Source organism: Adiantum capillus-veneris, chromosome 9 (assembly GCF_014529385.1).
Source record: "Adiantum capillus-veneris isolate H3 chromosome 9, ASM1452938v2, whole genome shotgun sequence".
Classification (NCBI taxonomy): Eukaryota; Viridiplantae; Streptophyta; class Polypodiopsida; order Polypodiales; family Pteridaceae; genus Adiantum; species Adiantum capillus-veneris.
The window spans coordinates 81,208,173-81,232,006 of record NC_140939.1 but is presented as its reverse complement, the minus strand read 5'-3'; the positions used below and the strand labels follow the sequence as shown (position 1 = coordinate 81,232,006).

General features: G+C 45.7%; 1 long non-coding RNA gene and 1 pseudogene across 1 annotated transcript in view; one reads left to right on the top strand and one right to left on the bottom strand.

Moving 5' to 3' along the window:
• LOC147450722 (uncharacterized) overlaps positions 1–23,834 on the top strand; it is a 51,961-nt gene that overhangs the window by 14,974 nt on the left and 13,153 nt on the right. The gene's annotated exons all lie outside the window — the stretch shown is intronic.
• On the bottom strand, positions 14,983–15,841 carry LOC147450723 (uncharacterized; annotated as a pseudogene).

Below are 23,834 nucleotides of genomic sequence, written 5' to 3'. Positions count from 1 at the left end.
AGACACGGAGAGAGAGAGAGAGAGAGAGAGAGAGAGAGAGAGAGAGAGAGAGAGAGAGAGAGAGAGAGAGAGAGAGAGAGATGAAATGAAATGAAATGTTATATTAACGTCTTCAAAAGGCCAAAGTAACCTATGAGACCAAAAAGTTACAATGTGGTGGATCTGATACAAAGTCAGAGTAACAAGATGACAAAATCACAAGAGATTCAGCATCGGTTGCTGGCGGATCTCATCATCTCCTCCATGGTCAGTAGTCTGACCGGGTGTCGTGCATGTCGGGCCAAAGTGATCCGAATCCTCTAATGCAGCCTCCGTCAATGCTGTGTAATCCTCCGCAGTCGTGGGCGTCTGGATCTCCCCAGCTCGGTCGCTCGGTTGATCAATGTGCCTCTGGTGTGAGGCGACGAGCTCTGCTGTGGTAGTAGCTCCTCCGGGTGTCCAGTGGTAGCTCTAAAGAAGTCTGTGATTTGTCTCTGAGACTGGCTAGCCTCTCCTCTCATCAAGCTCTCTGTGTGTCTGTGTAGCTCGAGCAAAAACAAACCCAGGCATCTCTGATCCTCATACCACATGACTTTGGAGACTGGTCCAAAGCCCTCTCTGAACAAGCAATGGAAGCGGCCTCGCATCTCGTAGTAGACGGGGCAGTGGCATGTGTAGTGCAACTTTGTCTCAGGCTCGATGTCACACAGGGGGCATGTCCTGGCCTCTGCTGGTACTCCGCTGTATCTCCCAGTCTCGATTCGCAGCTGGTGTGAAGATGTGCTTATCTAGCCAATAGCACATCGTATCCCATGAGACAAGTGGTTGTCCATGTATCTGGGCCTCGTCACAAAACTGTCCTCCGCAAGCTGGAGAAGATGCTCTCTGTAGAAAGCCATCTTCGTGCCCAGCTCCTGTGCTGGCATTATCCATGTCCTCCTGGTGTCTAGCTGAGTCAGGTCCTGGCGGATGAGCCTGGTGATCTCGGACTGTGTAAGAGTCAGAGAGGGTGCATCCAGTGAGTACTGGAAGGGAGGCAATCTGTCTATGCTGAACCCATGCGCCTGAAACCATGATGTCATCTCCCCATACCAGCATGCTGTATCTCCCTGCATGGCTAGCTGTCAAGAGGACTCAAGTGCAAGGCGGGCATATCTGTCTCTGGGAAGTTCCCACATGCGGTGTATGAAGGAGACAGATCTGGTGAGCGCCTCAACCACTAGTGGGGGGGCAGCTAGCTCTGCTCGGACAATAGCACGTGGTACTGAAGCCTTAGCTCTAATGAGCCGCGAGATCATAGAGACCAGAGGCTTCTCCATGTCCCACCATCCATCAGTGCGGCCTGTCCTCCCGTGATGATCCAATGAAGGTCCCCAAATCTCAGCTCCATAAAGCAATGTAGAAGCCACCAAAGTGTTAAAGAGCCAGAGCTTCGTCCGAGGCTCCTGAAACTGAACCTGTGAACACATCCTTTCCAATCTACCCAATGCTGCATGGGCTCTGGTCAATCTAGACTCTGCTCTCCTCCTCAATGAAAATGATGGCCCACTAAAAACCACTCCAAGGTAAGTGTAAGCATCTATATACTCCACTTTCTCCTGGCTGTATGTGAATGCGGGCGCTGACCTCTTGATCCACTGTGGGGTGGTATTAAATACCATGACCTTGGTTTTACCAAGGTTGACAGACAAACCACTTTCCTGGGCAAACCTATGCAAAGCATCTAAGTGACGTTGCATCCCCTCCGGAGAGTCGGAGATCAACCATGCGAGAGAGAGAGAGACAACGGTTCTATAAAGAGTGAGTGCATCTCTCTTCGTATTGCTGCTGCCCCTGGCCTGCAAGAAGAAATCGCAAAAGAGAGAAGGGTGAGAGGGGACTTTTAAGCAGGGAAAAGAAAGGCAATCAGAAAATTAAGCAGGCCCTAATTTATTATCGCAAGGCAGAGGCGCCCATTTAAGTGTGGATCAGAGGCGAGATCATTGGTACAGGCCGGGTGGCTATATAGGATCAGGAGCGTCGGCGCCAACAAACTGATAGAATTAGCAGGCAGCTGTGGCCGAGGCCCAGGCCCCCCTTTCTAGAAATGGAGACTGCGAGACTCGAGAGAATATAACCTGGAAGTCCAAGGCAGATGCCCCGTAATCCATTGGCATACTACTCCTGCTTATACAACAATTAGGTAATAGTACTGCCTGTTATAGAATCTACAGGCTCAGCCCTTGCGTGAATCGTCATGAGCCATGCTCGCTGAGTGTAAGATCGAGGTCAGTGCCTGCACAACATTATAGAAGTGAGTCTGATGCAGCTAGAAATTCAGGGTATTACTATAACGGCTACTACTTCACCTAGTATCGATAGCAAGTGGTTCGGCTTCTCTCTTGCTAATAAATTTAACAGTCATTATAGTATGCCTTCAGCTATGGATCATTCCTGCTCTGACCCCCTTGTGGACCATTTACTGCCACATTGCCTAGTGCTCCTGCATGCACAGCTCCATTTGCTGCTAATGCTGCTCCTTGCTCATGCTTTGCATACGTCCCCTGGCTTCATGAAACTGAGGGCAACGATCGACACAAGAAGCACCTCGGTCCTCATCCAAACATGGTGCAAACTACTCAACATGAGAGAGTGCACCTCAACAGGAGATTAAAGATTAAAGATTTTCCTTTCGAGTGGGAAACAGTCTGCCCCCTCCTCGGGTTTAACTGCTGTCCCCCTCCATCATTCGCTCGACATTATCTCTATCTGCACGATTCACGAACTTAAGAAACCAATCACTGAAAACCTCTAAACTTTTTACAAACCGGACACTTGGTCATGGAGGTTGCACGAGAAAAGAGGAGCCAGACTCAAATTATGACCACATTCAATAATAAAATCTTGGAAAAATCTTATCTCAATATCTTTTGAGAGAAAACATGACTAACTGTCACTCGTAACCTTCTCATGCTCACTACATCACTCACTAATCAAACATTTTCATTTTATATTTTATTTTTTAAAATACATATAACGTTTTTCACTAACAAAAAGGGAACACATCACTATGGCCTTAGCCCTTTGGGCAGGCCAAAAACATCTAAAAATAAAATGTTATATTTTTTTTAAAAAATCTTCTCTTTTTCATTAGCAAAAAGGGAAACCATCACTAGGGCCTCCCCCCTTTGGGGGAGGCCAAAAACCCTCCTAGATGAGGCCACATAAAGCTCCAAAGAGAAATTTCATTCCTTGTAGATGAGGGCACACAAAGCTCCAAAGAAAATATTCTCCTCCTTCAGGGCGTAGACATTAGCCATGCATGAGGAGAATTATAGAGCGAGCACACCATCCACATAGCAGGAACCCTTACTCCTATCGTTACATTGCTCGTCAATAAAGCAATAGAAAGAGGGACTATGCACATCATTATATTCCTATTGACAAGTCCGATGTCATGAGGCTGTGGCAACCACTAACCTTAGTTTTTGGTTCCTTTTCCTTGATTTTTATTTAATTTTTGGGACCCTCTTTTTGAAGTCACAAATGGTCGAACATTGTATGGCCAATGTGAAACGGCCTACGGCCAAGAGTTTCACCCGCAGCAGTGAAGGGCAGGTCACCACGAGATAGTCGGGCCAATCGGCACTAAAATCCGAGCAGTGAAAGACTAAATTATGTCTAGGCTCAGTTCAAGTCATTTAGGCCCCATGCGACACTTATAAGTTGGTGGGTACTAGGAAATTAACTCAAAAGAGGCAAAGTGGACACATGGCAGCTCCACGTGAATTTGCCACACTCATCAGCAAGCGGGGATGCCCAAATTTGATATGGGGCTGAATTGAAGCTCCTTATGAACTACTGTGTGTGTGTAGTGGGTGCAGGTGATCACAGCTTCAATGGAAAGCTTACCTTCTCCCTTGTCTTATGTAGCACAATGATTCCGCTCTCGTGCACCTCTCTGCTCCTTTGAATATAGAAACATGATGCCCCGCGGGATTTTCATTTGCGTGTACAGTAATTGTGTGGGTTCATGCGCGATTGTCAAGGCAAGAGCCTCTTGCGCAGGTACTGGATCGCTAATTGCTAATCCCCCATAGGTACAGGTGAACTCGGAGAGATTTCACGCGAGAAATCTCGTCCAATTCAAAGGGCAAATAGCCCTACAAGTGCCAAGCTCGAGGGCTTGCTACAAATGTGACCGACATGTGAAATGGAGCCCAAAACAGTAAATTATAGCTTGCTATGTATTTGCAAGTTTAGGGTTTTTGTCACCGGGAGGTGTATTTTTTCTGTTGCCTTCCGTAAATAAGTACTATATATTTTTATTTATTTTATTTTTACTTGTTTTCCCCGGAACCCTTGAAAAGGTGCAAGTGGACATTGCATGGCCAGTGTGAAACGGCTACGGCCGAATAGGTTTCTCACATCGGGAGTCTGGGTCGGTCAGTCTGGGACTTGTCGGGCCAGTTAGCACTGAATTCTGATGAGTATGGAAGCCTGTGTGCGCCAAATGAAGTCTGGGCCACTCGTCAAGTCACTACAACTTTATAAGTTGAAAGGGGCCAGTAAATTAACCCACATTGTAGATGTTGGTAAAATGGTAGTCTTCAATGATGGTCAGGAGACCGATAGGGACGCCATGGAAGCATCTCCTAAAATTTAGGGAACTGCTATTTTTGACCGAAAAATGTGTTCGCGTCATTAGCTCTGGAATGACAAGGGGAACATTTTATTGCTCTGCTGCCAAGTCAACTGACGCACCAATTGAGATATTTTTAGCAGGGAAAGCCCAAACTCGGAAACTGGGCGACGTGTCAGCCTGTGAGCGATTCTGCCATTCTGGGAGGCAAAAACGAGTTGCATATCAACAAAGGGGGCGCCATTTTCAGCCTCAGGTGGATTGTAGCAGGTACAACAGCTATGGAATGCTTACCTTGCCCTCTATGCACAGTACGGTGACGGGAGTGATGCCCCGCACGCTACATACTGCTCTCTTTCTCCCCTACGTACAGTATGTTATGCCTCACTAGTGGGCTACTCAGTTGAACATGTACAGTTCTGGGGGTTTATGCGCGTTTGCCAAGGCAAGAGCCTTCTGAACAGGAACCGGATTAGCTAATTGCTAATCCCCCACAGGTACGCACAGTTCCATCGCGAAAGATTGCGAGTTCGGAGAGTTTTCTCGCGTGAAAACTCGTCCAATTCACAGGGGAACTGTCCCATTGCGTGCGGGAGCCCTTGGGACACGCGTAGGCGTGTTCGCTCCGCTAAAAAAGATCCGAAACAGCGAATTACAGCCTGCTGTGTTTTTCTGCAGGTTTAGGGTTTCGCACCTAAACTGCAAGGGAACACTGGGGGAGCCTCGTGAGAGCCTTGGGATGCGTGTACAAGCTTTTGGGCACCCGGCAGTGAAAAACAGGGAATTACAGCCCGCTGAAATTCTGTGACAGCTCACCAGAAAGCTTCCAGATAGCGAGGGAATCCGTCCTAGACAGGTGTTTTTGACCTACAGGGGTTTTTGCGCCGTTATGTTGCCAAAATCAGGTCGAAAACCTGCGTTTTCAGCCCTCGCCAGGTTTGGACAGCTTTGTGAAAGCTTGTGCGAAGTGGTTGGATCGTCTACTTTAATTCGAATAAAGAAAGACCGAAAGGGGCGCCAGTCTTTGGGGCCTACAGGGTGTCGGTCTCGTGTGCGCAGTGACATTCTAGTCGCTGGACGCAACTGTGTTCTCTTCCCTTCTCAGTGCTCTGTGTAAAGTTAACAGGTAATTGAAATAGTACCGCCCTCTACGTTGTACAGGCCGGTTACATGGTTCCATCGACGGGATAGTCACTTTTTCTTCAAAAAGTGCAGCGTGGATTGTTGTGGGTGAAAGCAACACAGAGCTTGTCGTTATGGCAGAGAAGAGAGACCAAGTACCTGAAGAGGGATCTTCCTCACATGGCACGGAGAAAGTTCCTTCGACTCTTCAAGAAGAGGACAGGTTGTTTAGAACTCAACTGCGTTGTTGCATGGACATGTTTCAGCAGTTGGCTAACAACCCAAGGATGCAGGAATTCTTACAGGCTCCGACACAGGGTTTTCAGCCTCCTACACAGGGCATGACTGAGCCGTTGCAAGAAAAGGAGATTTCCAATGCGCAGAGGACTCATGATGCTCGAGGGAAAGCCCATGTGGTTGAGCAACTAGCGGTGTCCAATGATCCAAAGCAACTTGCTTTAGCTGGACAGGAACCTTTTGTGAATGGTCAAAGGAGCAATGAACAGGCTATGCGTCAGACCCTTCCATTACCTAATACTTATCCTGGTTATTTTGGAGGTGGTTCAGTGTTTCAAGCTATGGCTGGACCTTCCACAGGTTATATGCCAGGGAATGTGTTCGGGACAATGCAAACAGGCATGGGTAACCCTATGTACGCGAACATGGGTGTCCAACCAAATTTTCAGGGTGCCTATGGCCAGTTTCGAGTGCCTGGAACACAATTTGGTATGGCTAGTTTTTCGCAGCCATACGTACAAAATGCAGATATGACAGGGAAAACAGTTGATGCGAGTGCTGGAATGAACACTCATGGAGCACCACTGTTACAAGCACTTGTTTATGATAATGTGGCTCCTTTGACTCAACTTAAGGATTACAAGGAAGGTGGGCAGGGAGTGAAGTTTGAAACTTTCAGAGGAACTGAGGATCAATTGAAGGCTTTGACCTTCATACAGCAGTTCGATGCAGCTTATGCTGGAGGAAACTTCACGGAATCTTCAAAGATACGCAAGGCTGCCACTTTCTTGAAAGGGAATGCGCTTCAATGGTGGACCGCATTGTTGAACCAGGGTCAAGCCCCAACAACGTGGGTCCAATTCAAACAACTTTTTGCGCTTGCATGGTTGACAAACACTTTTGAAGTGGATGTGATGACAGAATGGCACGAGTTGAATGCTAAACAGTGTGCGAACTTGGAAGAGTACAATAAACAGTTTTGGGCCGCACTGTTGCCAGTCACCTCTTACAGGTTTGTGCCATTGTCAGAACAAATTGAGAAGTACTGTTGCGGATTGCCCAAGAAAATCAGGGACTATTGCACAAAGACTACTGTCATGAATATGTTTCAGTTGATAGAGAATGCGAGAGTGGCCAGCAATCTGTCAAAGGGAGATTCCGATGGATTTAATAGCCACAAGAAAGGGTCCCAGGGCAAACAGTTTTCAGCCAAGGGCAATGTTGCAGCAAAGCCTTCTGAGCCTCCCACAAAGAAACCCTCCACTGAAGAAGGTGATATGTCCAAGAAGCAGTCTAAATCTTCTTCGGGACGAGGACAAGGACAAAAGAGGCATTTTTCTGGCAAAACTTTTGAAGAACGGAAAGCTCTTAGAGAGGCCAAGAAATGCTACATTTGTGAACAGGAAGGACATTTTGCAAATGAATGCCCACAGAAGAAGTCACAGGATAAGGATGACAAGTCAGACCATAAAGGGAAGAAGCCAAAGCCAAGTGCAAGACTTGTTCCAGATTTGGTTGGAGACCAGCCAAACACAGATGCCACGGAGCTGTGCAGAGCTTGGGGCAAAGTTAGAGACCAGACAGTGCTGGTTTTCTTTGATCCAGGAGCCCGTGCAAATTTCATATCACCAGAATTGGCATCAAAGTTGGGCATTCGTGCAGAGGAGATGGGTATGACAGGCGAAGCAGGTTTGGCATGCCTAGGACATTCAGAGCTTGTTACTCCCATTCTGGGAAAGCTTCGTCTGCACATTCAGAGTTATGTCGATGCGGAAGAGTTTCATATTATGCCACTTGAGGGCTGTGATGTGTTACTGGGTATCCCATGGTGTTACAGGTTGCATGCTATGGTGGATACTTACAACAAAAAGATTACCCTTGTACATAGAGGAAAGACTCATGTCCTTGATGTAAAGCTTAAAGGCGAGTCTGTTACAGTTGTTTCTGCTTCTGCTAATTCATCTGTAATAAAGAATCATCTTTCTGCGTACTTGATCTTTGCAAAAGAAGTACCTCAAGTTGTATCTAATTTGTCTACCTTAGATAAAGACAGGTCAACTTTTTTGAGTGGTTTCAGTGATTGTTTTTCGGACTCTTTGCCAGGGGAGTTACCTCCTGAGAGACCTGAGGATCATACTATAGATCTTGTGCCAGGTTCTAGTCCACCGAATAGACCACCATACAGGGTTAGTGCAGCCCGGCAGAAAGAGATTATGAGTCAGGTCAACGAGCTTTTAGAGAAGGGGCTGATTCAGCCCAGTTCATCCCCTTTTTGTTCGCCTGTACTCTTAGTGCAGAAGAAGGATGGTTCATGGCGCATGTGCATTGACTATCGCGCCTTGAATAAGAATACCATCAAGAACAGGTTCCCCATACCGAGGATAGATGACATTCTTGATCGGCTTGAGGGAGTGTCATTGTTTACAAGAATAGACCTAAAGAGTGGGTACCATCAGATACGCATTAGGCTAGAAGATGTCCATAAGACTGCGTTTAGGACAACATTTGTTCTCTATGAGTTTCTTGTCATGCCATTTGGTCTCACAAATGCTCCTGCCACGTTTAATAGAATGATGGACAGAATTTTTAGACCACATAGAAACTTCGTGGGTACCTTCTTTGATGACATGATTGTCTATTCGAAGTCCGAAGAGGAGCATAGGGATCACTTGATTGCAGTTTTCAATGAGTTTCGTAAGAACAGGCTACTCATTAATGCGAAGAAGAGTGAATTCTTTTTGCAAGAAATTTACTTCCTTGGGCACATTGTTTCAAAGGATGGGGTACGCATGGATCCCGCTAAAGTGGAAGCAATTAGGTCATGGCCAGACTTGAAGTCCGTACATGACATTCGAAGCTTTCTAGGCTTATGTTCCTATTACAGGAGGTTCATCCGAAATTTTGCTGAGATTGCTTCTCCACTCCATGCACTCCAAGGAAAAGGAGTTACTTTCAAGTGGACAGCCAAGGAAATTTTAGCGTTCAAACACTTGAAAGAGAAGCTGACTTCAAATCCGGTAATTATTTTGCCAGATCTTTCTAAACCTTTTGTGGTTCAGTGTGATGCGTGTGGCCATAGTCTTGGTGCAGTTCTAATGCAGAATGGCCGAGTAGTCGCATATGAGAGCATAATTCTTTTGAAGACTGAAAGGAACTTGCAAGTCTATGAGAAAGAATTGCTGGCAGTAATTCATGCTCTCACTAGTTGGAAACACTATTTGCTAGGGGCTGATTTTGTTGTCCAAACGGATCATCAAACCTTGCGATATTTTCTCACACAGATGAAGTTGTCTGAGAAGCACATGCGATGGGCAAACATCTTGTCAATGTTCCATTTTCAGATTGTGCATGTACAAGGGAAAAAGAACGTGGTGGCTGATGCGTTGTCACGAAAGCCCCAAATTTCAGCAGTGTCAATTCCGTACCATTGTGAACTAGGCGAAATGAAGACCCAATATGCTGAAGATTCAGATTTTGCAAGGATCTATGACCAGCTTGTTGATGGGCAACATCATGAGCACTATATGCTTAAGAATGACTTTCTCATGATGCATGGAAAGTTATGCGTTACTAAACAGTTACGGCCAAAGATTTTGATGGAAAGTCATGCTCCACCTTATGCTGGGCATCGTGGAATTGATGCGACAATGAAAGGGGTTGAGGCATTCTTCTATTGGCCAACTTTACGTCAAGATGTTGACACATTTGTAAGATCATGCTTAGTATGCCAAAAAGTCAAATTTGACAGACAAAAGCAACCGGGATTGTTGCAGCCATTGCCGATCCCAGATAGGCCATGGGAAAGCATAGCAATGGACTTTATCTTTGATCTTCCAAGGACGCAAATAGGCAATGATGGGATTTGGACTATCATTTGTAGGTTCAGTAAGCAGGCCCATTTCATTTCTGTGAGGAAGAAGATAAAGCCAGAACACATGGTCAAGATATTCAATATCTTTAAATATCACGGGATGCCCCAGTCAATTGTCAGTGGCAGGGATCCACGTATGACGAGTCTTTGTTGGAAGGCATTGTTTGAGAACATGGGCACTACGCTAAAGTTCTCTTCTTCGTTTCATCCGCAAACTGATGAACAGTCAGAAGAGGCAAATTCTACTGTTCTGGACCTGCTCAAATGTTATGTGTCAGAGGAGGGAAGAAAGTCCCGCCCATTTTGCAGACTAAGGACAAGATTTTTGAGGCAGACAAGTATGTCCAAGATATGGATGAAACATACAGGAAGATAAAGATTGCTCTTGAGAAGACTCAGGCTAAGAAAAAGAAAGCTGCTAATCGTCACCGTCGTGAACTTGTATTTTCACTTGGTGATTGGGTGCTTTTGCGCTTTGAAAAGGCCAGGTTAAGGAAAAGGAAAGGCAAGGAACGCTTGTTTCCTAAGCTCAGTATGCGATATTATGGTCCTTTTCAGATTTCAGAAAAGATCAACGATGTAGCTTACAGGTTAAAGCTTCCAGAAGGCTGGAAAATACATAATGCTTTTCATGTCAGCCTTCTAAGACCCTTTGTTGGTGATGTGCCAGAGAATATGCTTGATGAGGAACAACCCGAAGTGGAAGAATTGGATGAAATCCTTGTTCCTGAACAAATATTGGCACATAAAAAAAGAAAGGTTAGAGGAAAGGTTGCAAGACGCTATTTGGTGAAGTTCAAGAACTATCCATCGTTGGATGCCAAATGGATGGAAGAGTCTGAATTGCTTGATTCACCTCAGCTATTGCAATTGTATCTTGAAGTCTTTCAGATGGAACCCACAGTGACTTGATGTAGACTTTTTGGAGCAAGGCAAGAGCATGGTTCATGATGCTCAAGAGAGTAGTTAAGCAATTGTATCTACTCTTTCCATACAGAATCTAGCTAGAGAAGTTTGTGCTTCAGAGTACACAGAAGGCTTCTATGCTTGATATATGTGTCGTAGCCAGGTTGGTGGGATTGTTTAATCGTCCAACGCTACATTTCCGGAAGCATGTATATCTTGGATTCCCATCATAGCATATATGTGATATCAGGAGATACTGCATGTATTATTGGCATGCAAGCGAGGTCGCTTGCAGTATTTCAAGGGTGGGGTGTGTCACCAGGAGGTGTATTTTTTATGTTGCCTTCTGTAAATAAGTACTATATATTTTTGTTTATTTTATTTTTACTTGTTTTCCCCGGAACCCTTGAAAAGGTGCAAGTGGACATTGCATGGCTAGTGTGAAACGGCTGTGGCCGAATAGGTTTCTCACAACGGGAGTCTGGGTCGGTCAGTCTGGGACTTGTCGGGCCAGTTAGCACTGAATTCTGATGAGTATGGAAGCCTGTGTGCGCCAAATGAAGTCTGGGCCACTCGTCAAGTCACTACAACTTTATAAGTTGAAAGGGGCTAGTAAATTAACCCACATTGTAGATGTTGGTAAAATGGTAGTCTTCAATGATGGTCAGGAGACCGATAGGGACGCCATGGAAGCATCTCCTAAAATTTAGGGAACTGCTATTTTTGACCGAAAAATGTGTTCGCGTCATTAGCTCTGGAATGACAAGGGGAACATTTTATTGCTCTGCTGCCAAGTCAACTGACGCACCAATTGAGATATTTTTAGCAGGGAAAGCCCAAACTCGGAAACTGGGCGACGTGTCAGCCTGTGAGCGATTCTGCCATTCTGGGAGGCAAAAACGAGTTGCATATCAACAAAGGGGGCGCCATTTTCAGCCTCAGGTGGATTGTAGCAGGTACAACAGCTATGGAATGCTTACCTTGCCCTCTATGCACAGTACGGTGACGGGAGTGATGCCCCGCACGCTACATACTGCTCTCTTTCTCCCCTACGTACAATATGTTATGCCCCACTAGTGGGCTACTTAGTTGAACATGTACAATTCTGGGGGTTTATGCGCGTTTGCCAAGGCAAGAGCCTTCTGAACAGGAACCGGATTAGCTAATTGCTAATCCCCCACAGGTACGCACAGTTCCATCGCGAAAGATTGCGAGTTCGGAGAGTTTTCTCGCGTGAAAACTCGTCCAATTCACAGGGGAACTGTCCCATTGCGTGCGGGAGCCCTTGGGACACGCGTAGGCGTGTTCGCTCCGCTAAAAACGATCCGAAACAGCGAATTACAGCCTGCTGTGTTTTTCTACAGGTTTAGGGTTTCGCACCTAAACTACAAGGGAACATCGGGGGAGCCTCGTGAGAGCCTTGGGATGCGTGTACAGGCTTTTGGGCACCCGGCAGTGAAAAACAGGGAATTACAGCCCGCTGAAATTCTGTGACAGCTCACCAGAAAGCTTCCAGATAGCGAGGGAATCCGTCCTAGACAGGTGTTTTTGACCTACAGGGGTTTTTGCGCTGTTATGTTGCCAAAATCAGGTCGAAAACCTGCGTTTTCAGCCCTCGCTAGGTTTGGACAGCTTTGTGAAAGCTTGTGCGAAGTGGTCGGATCGTCTACTTTAATTTGAATAAAGAAATACCGAAAGGGGCGCCAGTCTTTGGGGCCTACAGGGTGTCAGTCTCGTGTGCGCAGTGACATTCTAGTCGCTGGACGCAACTGTGTTCTCTTCCCTTCTCAGTGCTCTGTGTAAAGTTAACAGGTAATTGAAATAGTACCGCCCTCTACGTTGTACAGGCCGATTACAGTTTTGGCCCTAATTGATCCCTAATACCCCCAGGAGCTTTGGAGAAGCTAGGGGATCACTGTACGGGTGATCTGGTGCATTTTTGGGCAGAAAACAGAGAATTCAGCGTGCTGCAGATTCTCGCCAGTTTGGGAAAGTGCTCAAATGCGCTAGGAAAGTCACCTTTTGCACGGGGATTTTATCCGTGAACCCTCCTACTACGGTTATGGTGCCAAAATCGGGCTAGAGTAGGTCATTTTCAGTCTAGTAAAAGTAGGACAACTCGTAGGATTTGCAGGTTTTCTCCCAAGTTTAATAAACAAGGTCGTCTACAGTAGACGAGGGCACTGCCTTAAAGTAAAAGTTAACTGGCTCAAAGCGTTATTAAATTATGCTTGGCGATTCATAGTAGTAAATGATATAAATTGTGATCTGGGTTATGGAAGATATGTGGTTTACAGTAGTAACTTACTGAAAAGTGTGGTGCAGGAGAGGAAGTATTCAAGATCTGAACCAATATGACCCACTCCTCAGGTGTTGTATGTTACTCTTGCTGAGAGAATTTCTTGAGAACAGTGTTGCAAAATGACTATTTATTGCATTGTGTCCTAACATTTTGCAACCTTCCCAGCAAGAAGAAAAATACACATTACGAGGGTTACAATCGAAAACCTTTTTCCTATCATTTTACGTGTTCACTAAGGTCACCGTTGCGCTGGCTGCTGTAACTCAAGCATGATTCGACCTATGAGCAGAAATTCGCATTGTCACACTGAGTTAACTTTCCTCGAGTAGTTTAAGGCAAGTCCCGTAAGGCGCGAGGTATTGAACTCTTTGAGAGGCTGTGTGTAATGGTCTCACACTTTGACATGTTGAGCTAAAGTATAGAATGTCCCCTAACCTCGAGCTATATTTTTTGGGCGAAAGAAACACCTTACAAAATGAACAAATTCTAACATAGAATAATAGGTATCATAAAATCTGAATCTCAAGGCATTTGCTTTGTATTGATTCATTGCCTTAAGGGCTTGAAATGAGATATTTCAACCTTCGTGAGGATGGTCAGTTTTTCCTTGTTATTGGTTCACATGTAGTTGATGGTAGGTAGCATTACTGCCCTCTCCACTGCAACCAACCAAGGCAATTCTCAACATGGAGAATCACCAAATCAAGGCTCAGCGATGCCATGCAAGCCCGCCTTGGTTTTTAGTGAAGGGGCAAAAGTCAAAGGTCCTGAAAGTGAGCCAGAAGCCCACCGATTCCGTACATTTATCAACCCAGAATGTATTAGGCTCTAAACAGTCTGCTTCTGTGGTCATTGGGTCAACGAAGTTCACAGAGCAATTGACAAACTTGAAGACTTGGTGGAAAGATGTTTACGATGCTTACAAATTAAAGAGGACTCTGACACATGGGGTTATGGTACAAGTCCTATCTTTACAGTACACTTGGGACCAAGTGGCCAGATCGAGAAAGTTACGATTGATGAGAAAGAAATTCAAAGGCGACGATCGACAGATGATGTCATTCCAGGTTTTGACAGTAGTGGCAACAAGGAACAAGCACCACAAAAGGTATTGCTAGCGCGAAGCATTGCAAAGGATTTGGAGTCAGGAAAGATGGATCTTAACAGACATAGCATTGTGTTCACAGTGGTACAACACCCAAGTAATATGAGAGTTCTACTGGTCGTCAAAAGTTGCTAAAGCAGATTGATGTTAACGTGCACAGAGTTGCTCCTATTTTGAAATGGACTGTGATCAACTGGTACAATATTTTTGTGAACACTTGGAAGTTGGTGGACCTTCAAAAATGAAGGACCGTATGAGACAATGGAGAACCTGGATTGAGGCAGCAGGCTTATTAAGATAGGTGTGGGCATGGGTTGGAAAAAAAATGTATTTTGTGAGCACTTGGTGGACCTTCCAAAAATGAACCACCATACGTGAGACAAATTAGCTAAAGGGAGAGAATCTCACATGATGGAGAACCAAGATTGAGGCTTATAATTAAGTTAGGTGAGGGCATCGCCTTTATTCCACACAATGAATTGAATTTGCACTCAATGGAAGAGTTACAATTGAATTGAAATTTAAGGGTGTGTGCAGATTTACATTACAAGAAAGCTCTTAGGCTCAATAATGTTACAAAGAGGAATTAACCAGCTTAATTAAGCTTCAAGACGTTGTAAAACTTGGAAAAAGGCGAGGGCTATGGTGGGGTGAACGGTTGGAGGATTTAGTTGGATGTAGCGGCAGTACAATGCATGTAGCTCATCGTGCTGTCCAATCAGCTGGTGACACCGCACCAGCTCTTCAATCGACTCTTAGAAATCTAGCAGGAGGTCCTCAGAATAGCATGTCTCGTCTACCATGCTTGCGCCATCCGCATCCATCATTGCATCACCATACTACATGACATGCTCATCCTCATCATCATCGTTATGGGCACCTGTGTCACATGCATGGCATGCATCCACGTCATCCTCGGCGCATGCTCTGTCAGCATGACCCTGTGCTACGGCGATGCCATCTGCCTGTGCAAAGCTGTGCCCTGCAGTCCTGTGGCCGCAACAGTCAGACTCATCACATGAATTTGCAATGATCTCGCTCATGCCATCTGTATCTGCACTGTAATCAAGCCCTGCAGACAGATTTGCGCTATACTGGCTGTAGCTGTCTTAAGACGAGCAGCTGCATTGCCGGCCTGGTGTTACCTGAAAGCTTGCAGAGGACGCCGTGCTGTAGTGGCCCTCCTCAGAATCCACACTACTGCGACTGAATGCTGTATGTGCTGCACTGAATGCAGTCCTTGAGCTTCCTGCTATGCAGTTGCTGAGCCGGCTGCTGCAGCTGCTCATTGCATTGGCTGACGCGGCTTCCACGTCATGCAAGAGGCGATCCCCGTCGCGGATAATCATGTCGAAGCTGCAATTAAAGGACTCTTCACACTCAAGGGGTTCGTACAAAATGACCACGTGGTGGATGCGGAAGGAGTCGGTGTGGGGCCGATAAGCGCAGCTCAGCACGGTAACAAGTCTTAACAACAAAAATAGCAATCCAATGCATGCCGTCCACCTAAAAAACATACCCTTGCTCGACAACTCCCCATTGGCCTGAGGCCCTATGGCCATGGCGACAAAATTCCTCCCCATAGACCTTGCCTAACGGCAGTGCCAATAAAGAAGTACCGAAAGGGGCGCCAGTCTTTGGGGCTTGCAGGGTGTCGTTGTTTGCTTGGAAGCACTCTAGCTCCCAAGCCGTGTTCATTCACACGTTTATTCGTGAAGTTCCTCTGTGTCATAAGGTTTAACAGTGTAAAGATCAGGTGAAAGGTAAAGTCCACCGCCCTACGAGCCGGTTTCATGGTTCTGTCGCCCGGATAGAATCACTTTTTCCTTAAAGAGTGAGCCTTGGTTGGTTTTCGACGAGGACACAGAGCACAGGAACTTGGAATTACACTATGGATGACAGAGTGGATGACACCAGGGAAAAGGGTTCCTCTTTACAGGACAGAGGTTGTTCCTCCTTGATTGTTCGAGCTTGGCAAAAGTTCACGGTCACCCCTGTTTGTACCTTTTGTTGATGTGAATGCTCCACAAGGTCAAGGGTTTATGACTATGCAACTAGAAGAGGATGCATTCAAAACACAGTTGGTTGCTACTGTGAATGTGTTTTCTTGTTTGGTGCAGAATCCTAGGTTTATGGAATTTCTGCAAGCGCCACCAGTGTCACAACAGACAAGGCAATTTTCTCATGCAAGAGAGCTCGTTGAAGCTCAAGCCCAGGTCCCTCATGCGTCAAAAGGGCAGGGAGCACTCACATGTTGCGGAGTCACTTGGGGTTCCAAGACAAATTCCTTCAGTCTACGAACAAGTGGTTAGATAGCCTATTCCAGAGGCTTTGCCACTTCAGTCGGCCACCTTTCAGAGTCCAAATGTTGCATTAAATAGGCAAGGAATCAATTTCCAGGCTATGCAACAGGTTCTTCCCCCACCCACGACACATCCGGGGTATTTTGGGGGTGGATTTGTGTTTCCAAGCATGGTTGGTTATGCGCCTAGAAACCAGCAATATATGCCAATAACAGTCTTTGGGAGTATGCAAGGCATGATGCCAAACCCCATGTATGGTAATATTAGGGTTTCAATGCAATCATGGCTAGTTTAGGGTGCCACAGGACAATTTTGGCATCACTGGTTTTCCCGACCAGCGGGCACATATGGCACCAGCGACTCAGAATGTCAATAGCCAAGGGACACCGATGAACCCTATTACAGTGCCAATGTTACAGACCCTTCCTTATGATCATTTGGTAGCGCTGGAAAAGCCAAAACCATACAAAGAAGGTGGTGTAGTTGTGAAGTTTGATACCTTCAGCAGCTTTGAGGATAAAACGAAGGCTCTCACTTTCCTCCAACAGTTTGATAGTGTCATAAAATCTAATATCTAACCAACCCAAATGATTTTCTCATATTAAATTGATCACTTAATGTGGGAGAATAAACGGGAACAAGTGTTAAGATATAGATATGTGCTTATAGATCTATCTCAACACGGGGCCAATAGTAAAGGGGCCCAAATGGGAGATGGTCTATCAAGAGCAAGGCTAACCAATGGAGCATAAGACCTTAGGGTTAGCTTCATTGAAGACCTCCAATAATGTGTGTAAAAGTCCTTTGACCTTAGGTAAGCTTGGGCTGAGCTTGAGGTGGGAACCCGGCCCAAGCTCGAGGTGCTTGACCTGCTTGAGGTGCTTGTCGTGCTTGAGGTGTTTGTCCTGCTTGAGGTGCTTGATTAAGGTGCTTGAGGTGCTTGACTTGCCGCTTGATTAAGGTGCTTGAGGTGCCTTGACATGCTTGCGTGAGATGCTTGTGGGAATACCCCCTAGTCCAAGTGCTTTGTCATGCTTGATGACTAAGGTGCTTGAGCTCCTAAAGTCAAAAGCATCCCTACAAGAGGGGGGCGAGCCCTTTTCCTAGGGATTAGAGAGAGAACACACACTCACACTCACAAGGGAAGCCCCAGCTTGAAGAGGCAGCAAGGACACATGTCAGGTCCCTACCCATGTTACCTTCATGTGTTGCTTGAAGCCTATTGGCTAGGCTTCAAAGGGGTCCAATGATAAATTTCTTGAATTATCTAATTGTTTTTGCATTTATCAAGTCCTCTCTCTCAAAGGGGAAAGGGGGACACTTGTCCCAAGGCTATCCCTGTTGCTTGTAATGGCTTCTGCTTGTGATTGGCTAGGCTTGGAGGGGTCCAATGAGCTTCAAGCATGAGCTACAAGGGGGGGTCGACCCAAGCATGCTAGGGGGGTGCTTAGGGGGTATACTCACCCACACACACTCACAAGCTCTCTCATTGTGTACTATGCAAAGTGCAAGAGCTCCCTCTCCTTCTCCAAGCAAGTAGAGGTTGAGAGCCTACACCAACACTCTTGGCTATGGATTGCAAATCCAACCAAGAGCCATGCTTCAATGCTTAAGCTTGCCATCTCCTTCTTCTTCATTACTATGCTATTATGTATGCTAGCAACAAGAGTATGATAAGTGAGGAACTAATTCTTTCTCCTACGAAATGTTTCTTCTTCCTCTTCCCTACCCTCATTCCCTGCTAGCTCTCTCCACCTTCGAAGGTGTTTGAGGTCTTGGGACTGAGGCTTGGGATAGTTAAAGCTTTCTTCATGTTTATGTTATGTTTGTGATGCATGAAGCCTTCCATCTTCATGGCATCACCTAGGTCACAAGGAACACAAAGACTGTATTGTAACAAGTCTCTCTTTATGGGAGAAATCATAATACAAATGCCTATTGGAGGGGGGACCGGCTCCACATAAATCCGGTCCTCAACTGTTGTCATGTTCTCTAAACTCTCTCTCTTGCAAAAGTATTGTCTATGCCAAGTTAACTAATTGCTATGATTATGTTGCTATCTTCAATTATGTCAACCCGCTATGCTCACAAAATCATTTCTTGAAAGTACTCTCATTAAATTCCACTACTCTCAAATTGAATAGGCAAATTCCATTACAGATAGTGCTTATGTAGGGGGGAATTTTATAGAAGCCTCCAAGGTTAGGAAAGCTGCCACTTTCTTGAAAGGTAATGCACGTACATGGTGGGCAACGCTATTGATGCAAGGACAGACACCTGCCACATGGGTTTACTTCAAGCAAATGTTTGGCTATCAAACGAATTTGAAGCCGATGTCATGACGGATTGGCACCAACTCATTGCGCCTACTTGCAAGAGCCTAGAGGAGTACAATGGGAGGTTCTATAAAGCGTTGCTCTCAGTAACCTCCTATAGGTTTGTGCCATTGACAAAGCAGATTGAGAAGTATTGTTGTGGGTTGCCTAAAGGGCTTCGAAACTACTGTACAAAGAACAGAGTGGTGACTCTTACGCATACGCAGCTTATGGAAGTTGCCAACACTGGTCATGCCTTCTTGAAGGGAGAGGACAATGGGTTTCAGGGCAACGTGAAAGGGGGTCAGCAAAAGAAAATTTCAGCAAAGAAGCCCTTTGTGAAAGTGAATCCTAAAGCGTTCCCGGGGTCAAAAAACACTAGTAAAGGCAAGGACTCAGCCGAGACGTCTAAAGGACATGCCAAGAAAAAGAAAAGAAAGCTTTTTGTGCGCAAGTCGTTCGAGGAAAATAAGGCTTTAATGGCTGAGAACAAATGCTTAACATGCGAGCCATCTGGCCATTTTGCTGCAGATTGTCCCTAGAGGAGGAGGCAGCTGCCTCAAAGGACAGGAAAGGGAAGAAGCTAAACCAACGGCGGGTTAGTGTCAGATATGGTGGGTGATAGGCCAAAATCAGATGCCAATTAGTTATCCAAAGCGTGGGGTAAAGTCAGAGATCAGACTGCACTTATCTTCTTTGATCCAGGTGCTAAAGCAAACTTTATCTCACCCGAGTTGGCCATCAAGCTGGGCATCAGAGTTGAAGAGATGGGGTACACAGCAGAGGCAAGGTTGGCATGTCCTGACCACTCAGAGTGTGTTACTCCTATCATTGGAAAGCTGCGTCTGCATATTCAGTCATATGTGGACACTAAGGAATTCTACATCATGCCACTGCAAGGGTGCTATGTGTTGTTGAGAATCGCTTGAATGTTCCGTATACATGTAGTGTTGGATGTCTTCAACAAAAAGATCACCCTTCAGCATAGGAGCAAAACTCACATCCTTGATGTAAAGCTTAAAGGGGAGTCTGTCCCTGTTGTATATGCTTCAGCTATCACTTCTATAATTGAGAATCATCTTTCTGCGTACTTGATTTTTGAATGTGATGTTTCAGATAATTGTCAGTCAAATGTATCTCTGTTAGATAAAGAAAGGTCAACATTTTTGCGAGAGTTTAGTGACTATTTTTCTGAGTCATTACCGAAGAGGCTTGAGGTTCATGCAATAAATTTGGTGCCAGATTGTAGCCCACCAAATAGGCCTCCATACAAGGTTAGTGCGGCTCAGTAGAAAGAGATTATGGGGCAAGTAGAGGAGCTGTTAGAAAAAGGGCTAATTCAACCTAGTTCTTCACCCTTTTTTGCTCCCTATGCTCTTGATGCATGTGTATTGACCACTGTGCGTTGAATAAGAATACCATCAAGCGCAGGTTTCCTATTCCAAGGATCGATGATATTCTTGACCGATTAGAGGGGGGGTGCTGCAATTTTTAGCAGTATAGAGCTTAAGAGTGGATACCATCAGATTCGTATCATGCTAGAGGATGTGCACAAGACTACGTTTAGGACGACATTTAGGACGATATTTGGTCTGTATGAGTTCTTAGTGACGTCGTTTGGTCTTACAAATGCTCTTGCTACGTTTAATAAGATGATGGATCAGATCTTCCGCCCACATCAAAAGTTTGTTGGCACATTCTTCAATGACACAATAGTCTACTCAAAGAATAAAGAGGAGCATAAGTGTCATTGACCATTGTCTTTGAAGAGCTACGCAATCACAGGTTGCTTGTCAATCCTAACAAAAGTGAATTCTTCTTGGAAGAGATCCACTTTCTTGGCCACATGGTGTCAAAGGATGGTGTCCGGATGGATCCTGCCAAGGTTGAAGCAATCGAGACATGGCCAGATTTGAAGAATGTGCATGATGTCCGTGGCTTCTTGGGCTTATGCTCTTACTACAAAAGGTTTATCAGGAACTTTGCCGAGATTGCCTCACCCCTTCATGCTCTACAAAAGAAAGAGGTCAAGTTCAAGTGGACACAAAAAGAGATTTTCGGCCTTTAATCTCTTAAAGGAAAAGATGACTTCGGATTCGGTAATTGTCTTACCACGAAGTCATTTGTGGTCAAGTGTGATGCGTGTGGCAATAGTATTGGGGCAGTGTTAATGTAAGATGGTCGGGTAGTAGCTTACGAGATTGCAAAGGCCAGAAAAGACTATGCAAATCTATGAGAAAGAGCTATTGACCGTGATTCATGCGCTTTCTTGTCGGAAGCACTACCTGCTAGGTGCTGCTTTTGTTGTCCAAACAGACCATCATACCTTGCGATACTTCTTGACACAGTCAAAGTTATCCGAAAAGCATATGCGATGGGCAAACATACTCTCTATGTTCCACTTTCAGATTATGCATGTGGAAGGTAAGAAGAATGTTGGATGCGTTATCAAGAAAGCCACAAATTTCAGCTGTGTCAATTGCTTATCATCATGAGCTTGATGACATGAAGGAAGAGTCTACTACTGATGAAGATTTTGCAAGGATCTTTGAACAATTGCAAGATGGACAATTGTGAGAGTGCACGTGTGCGGAAGCGTGAGAGAGGAGAGGAGAGGAGAGGAAAGAGAGAGAGAAAGAACACAAACGCTATGAGTGGTGAAGAGGGGGCGATCAGCCCCCCATGACTACCATGAGCAGAAGACCCAATACACCAACCAGATGATGGAAGTGGGTACCCCCCTGGCCCCATAAATAGATGCCCAAGGAAGGGTAGGGCAAAGCCTGGAAAAATCCCCCGCGACCCAACAAGAAATAAATGAAGTATGAGGGCGCTCGTACAAAGTGGACGGCCGGCCCCAAACTTGGGCGGTCGGACAAGGTACAACCTATGCTATGGGTGGCTAGCCCGGAGGCGTACGAGCCGTAGATGCATGCACTAGACCTGTGAAGCAGCAGAGTGGTGTAAATCTAACACCCTCTCTCAGCACCTGATGCTTGAACAAACCGTATGAAGCCGAAGATGTGAGGCAAATGATGAAGATGTCTATTGCGATGTCTGCAGCAGTCTGGGGTGTCCTGATCGCCAAGAAATCTCCATGGTAAAGTGTTGTCACGAGCAATGTAGCAAACTGTTGTACTCCGCCGATACAGGGTGAAAATACTGCGTAAAAGGTTCCGAACTGAGTGTGAAAACAACTCCTTGTCATAAAAGAAGTGCCAATAGACTTGCAATTGTCCCGCCTAATAGGATCTAGGTGTCTGTAGTCAAACCATCTGGAGAAAATAGGGAAGCCCATGAACCGTCATGAGAATGACTGGAAGCCTGTCAATGCATGAACCTGTAACCAAGTGTGGCCAGGTAGCTAAGCTATGAAAAACTCCAGGAATGTAAGGTGCAACAGAATGAATGTTGTATTTTCTCAAGATTAGTGATCTTTATTGCTCAAGGTTCCTTTTAGTTCTTAGGGAAAGAGAGAGCTTTCCGTCTTGTAGAGTGTTGTGGTCACGAACAAAGTGAGTGGACGTTGTGCGTGCAAGTGAATGAGACTGAGAGAGGAGAGAGAAGAGATACGACACTCGAGAGGCTGTAAAACCCTCCTCCAAAGGCCCCACTCTCGTCGGCGAGAGTGGTCTACTTTGATTGCACAAAGGTGTACAATGCGAATGCAATGGACTATGCAACTTGGACTATGCCGATGACGACGACGGTGGTGACGACGACGACTTGATGGCTGAAATCTGGGATCTTCTAATCGCTGAATTCGGGGACTGTTTCGGTGGCTGAAAATGACTGTTTTGGCTGCGTTTTTATGGCTGAAAATGAGGGATCATCTGCAACCAACTTTGGGGGAATCTGCTACTGTTCATAATGCTGAAAATCTGCGTGTATCCTCTGCGGTAAGGGCTGAGAATCAAAAACGCTGATGCTGCTGCTGAAATTGCTGATGAAACAAATACGCTAAGTGCATCTGCTACAATTAGGGCTGCAAATGAAAAATGCTAATACCCTCTCCTGGCGTTAGTGGTTCCTGCTGGTCTGGAGTGTTGGCGAGGATGCATAGGTGAAAATGCTAGGGCTTTGTGTTGATGGCGATGAAGCATTTGCTGAAATGCCAAGTCTTGTGGAGGTACTGCTGGAGAAAACCAAAACGCTACCTGCTGCTGTGAGAGGAAACGCCAAGGTTGGGGGGGTCCTGCGGGTTCTGCTGAGAAGTTGCCTGTTGAGCGGGGAGCTCTTGCTGCCTCTTCTGCCAGAAAGTGTGAACTTTGGTTTGCTTATATATTAACTTAGCAAAATTGCCCTACCTACTTTTGTTGGAAAGTCACTTAAAAATAATAAGTGGAAATCCCAATAAATAGGAAAATAGGCTAAATGCATTGGAAAATTCCCCTAACTGATGCTAATGGATTCTGATGGGAATTCCGATGATCATGCTATGTGCAACCGGAGGATATGCATCTATGCTAAGTGACTGGGCATGCACGGTCTACGAATAGACTCACAAAAGTGCCAGATCACTGCTAATCTAACTTGATCGAACTGACTGAACCCTGTTGTGGTATAGCTTGTCCACGGACACATAGGGTTGGGATGTGTCACGTGACAAGGAAGGCCAGATGTAGCAATCTGCGCCGTAAACGTCCACCGAAACAAGGAAAGCCAGACTAAACAGTTTGCACTGTAGAAGCTACCATAAGCTGCAGCAGTCACCAGGAGACCGCACGGACCACCACCGGATGGTGTCTTGTCAGTAGGTAGGGTAATCCAAGATGAGGGGAAAGCCATACTCAACAGTTTGCACTGTGAAGGGCCTTTGAGAAGAGGTGTGGTCAGACCAAGTTGTCTGCACCGTAATCATCTTGTATGAAGAAGGGAAGCCAGACTGAGCAGTATGCATTGAGAAGTGAAGTGGCTAGACCAAGATGTCTGTGCCGTCTTGCCTTTATCTCCTACCTCCAATCCTCCGGTGTCAACCAAAACAGAATCCACGCCAACAACTCCACCAAACCGCAACTCGATGTGGCTCTCAATGTGAATGAGATGGGAGTGGCCTATTGCCCAGGTCGGGAG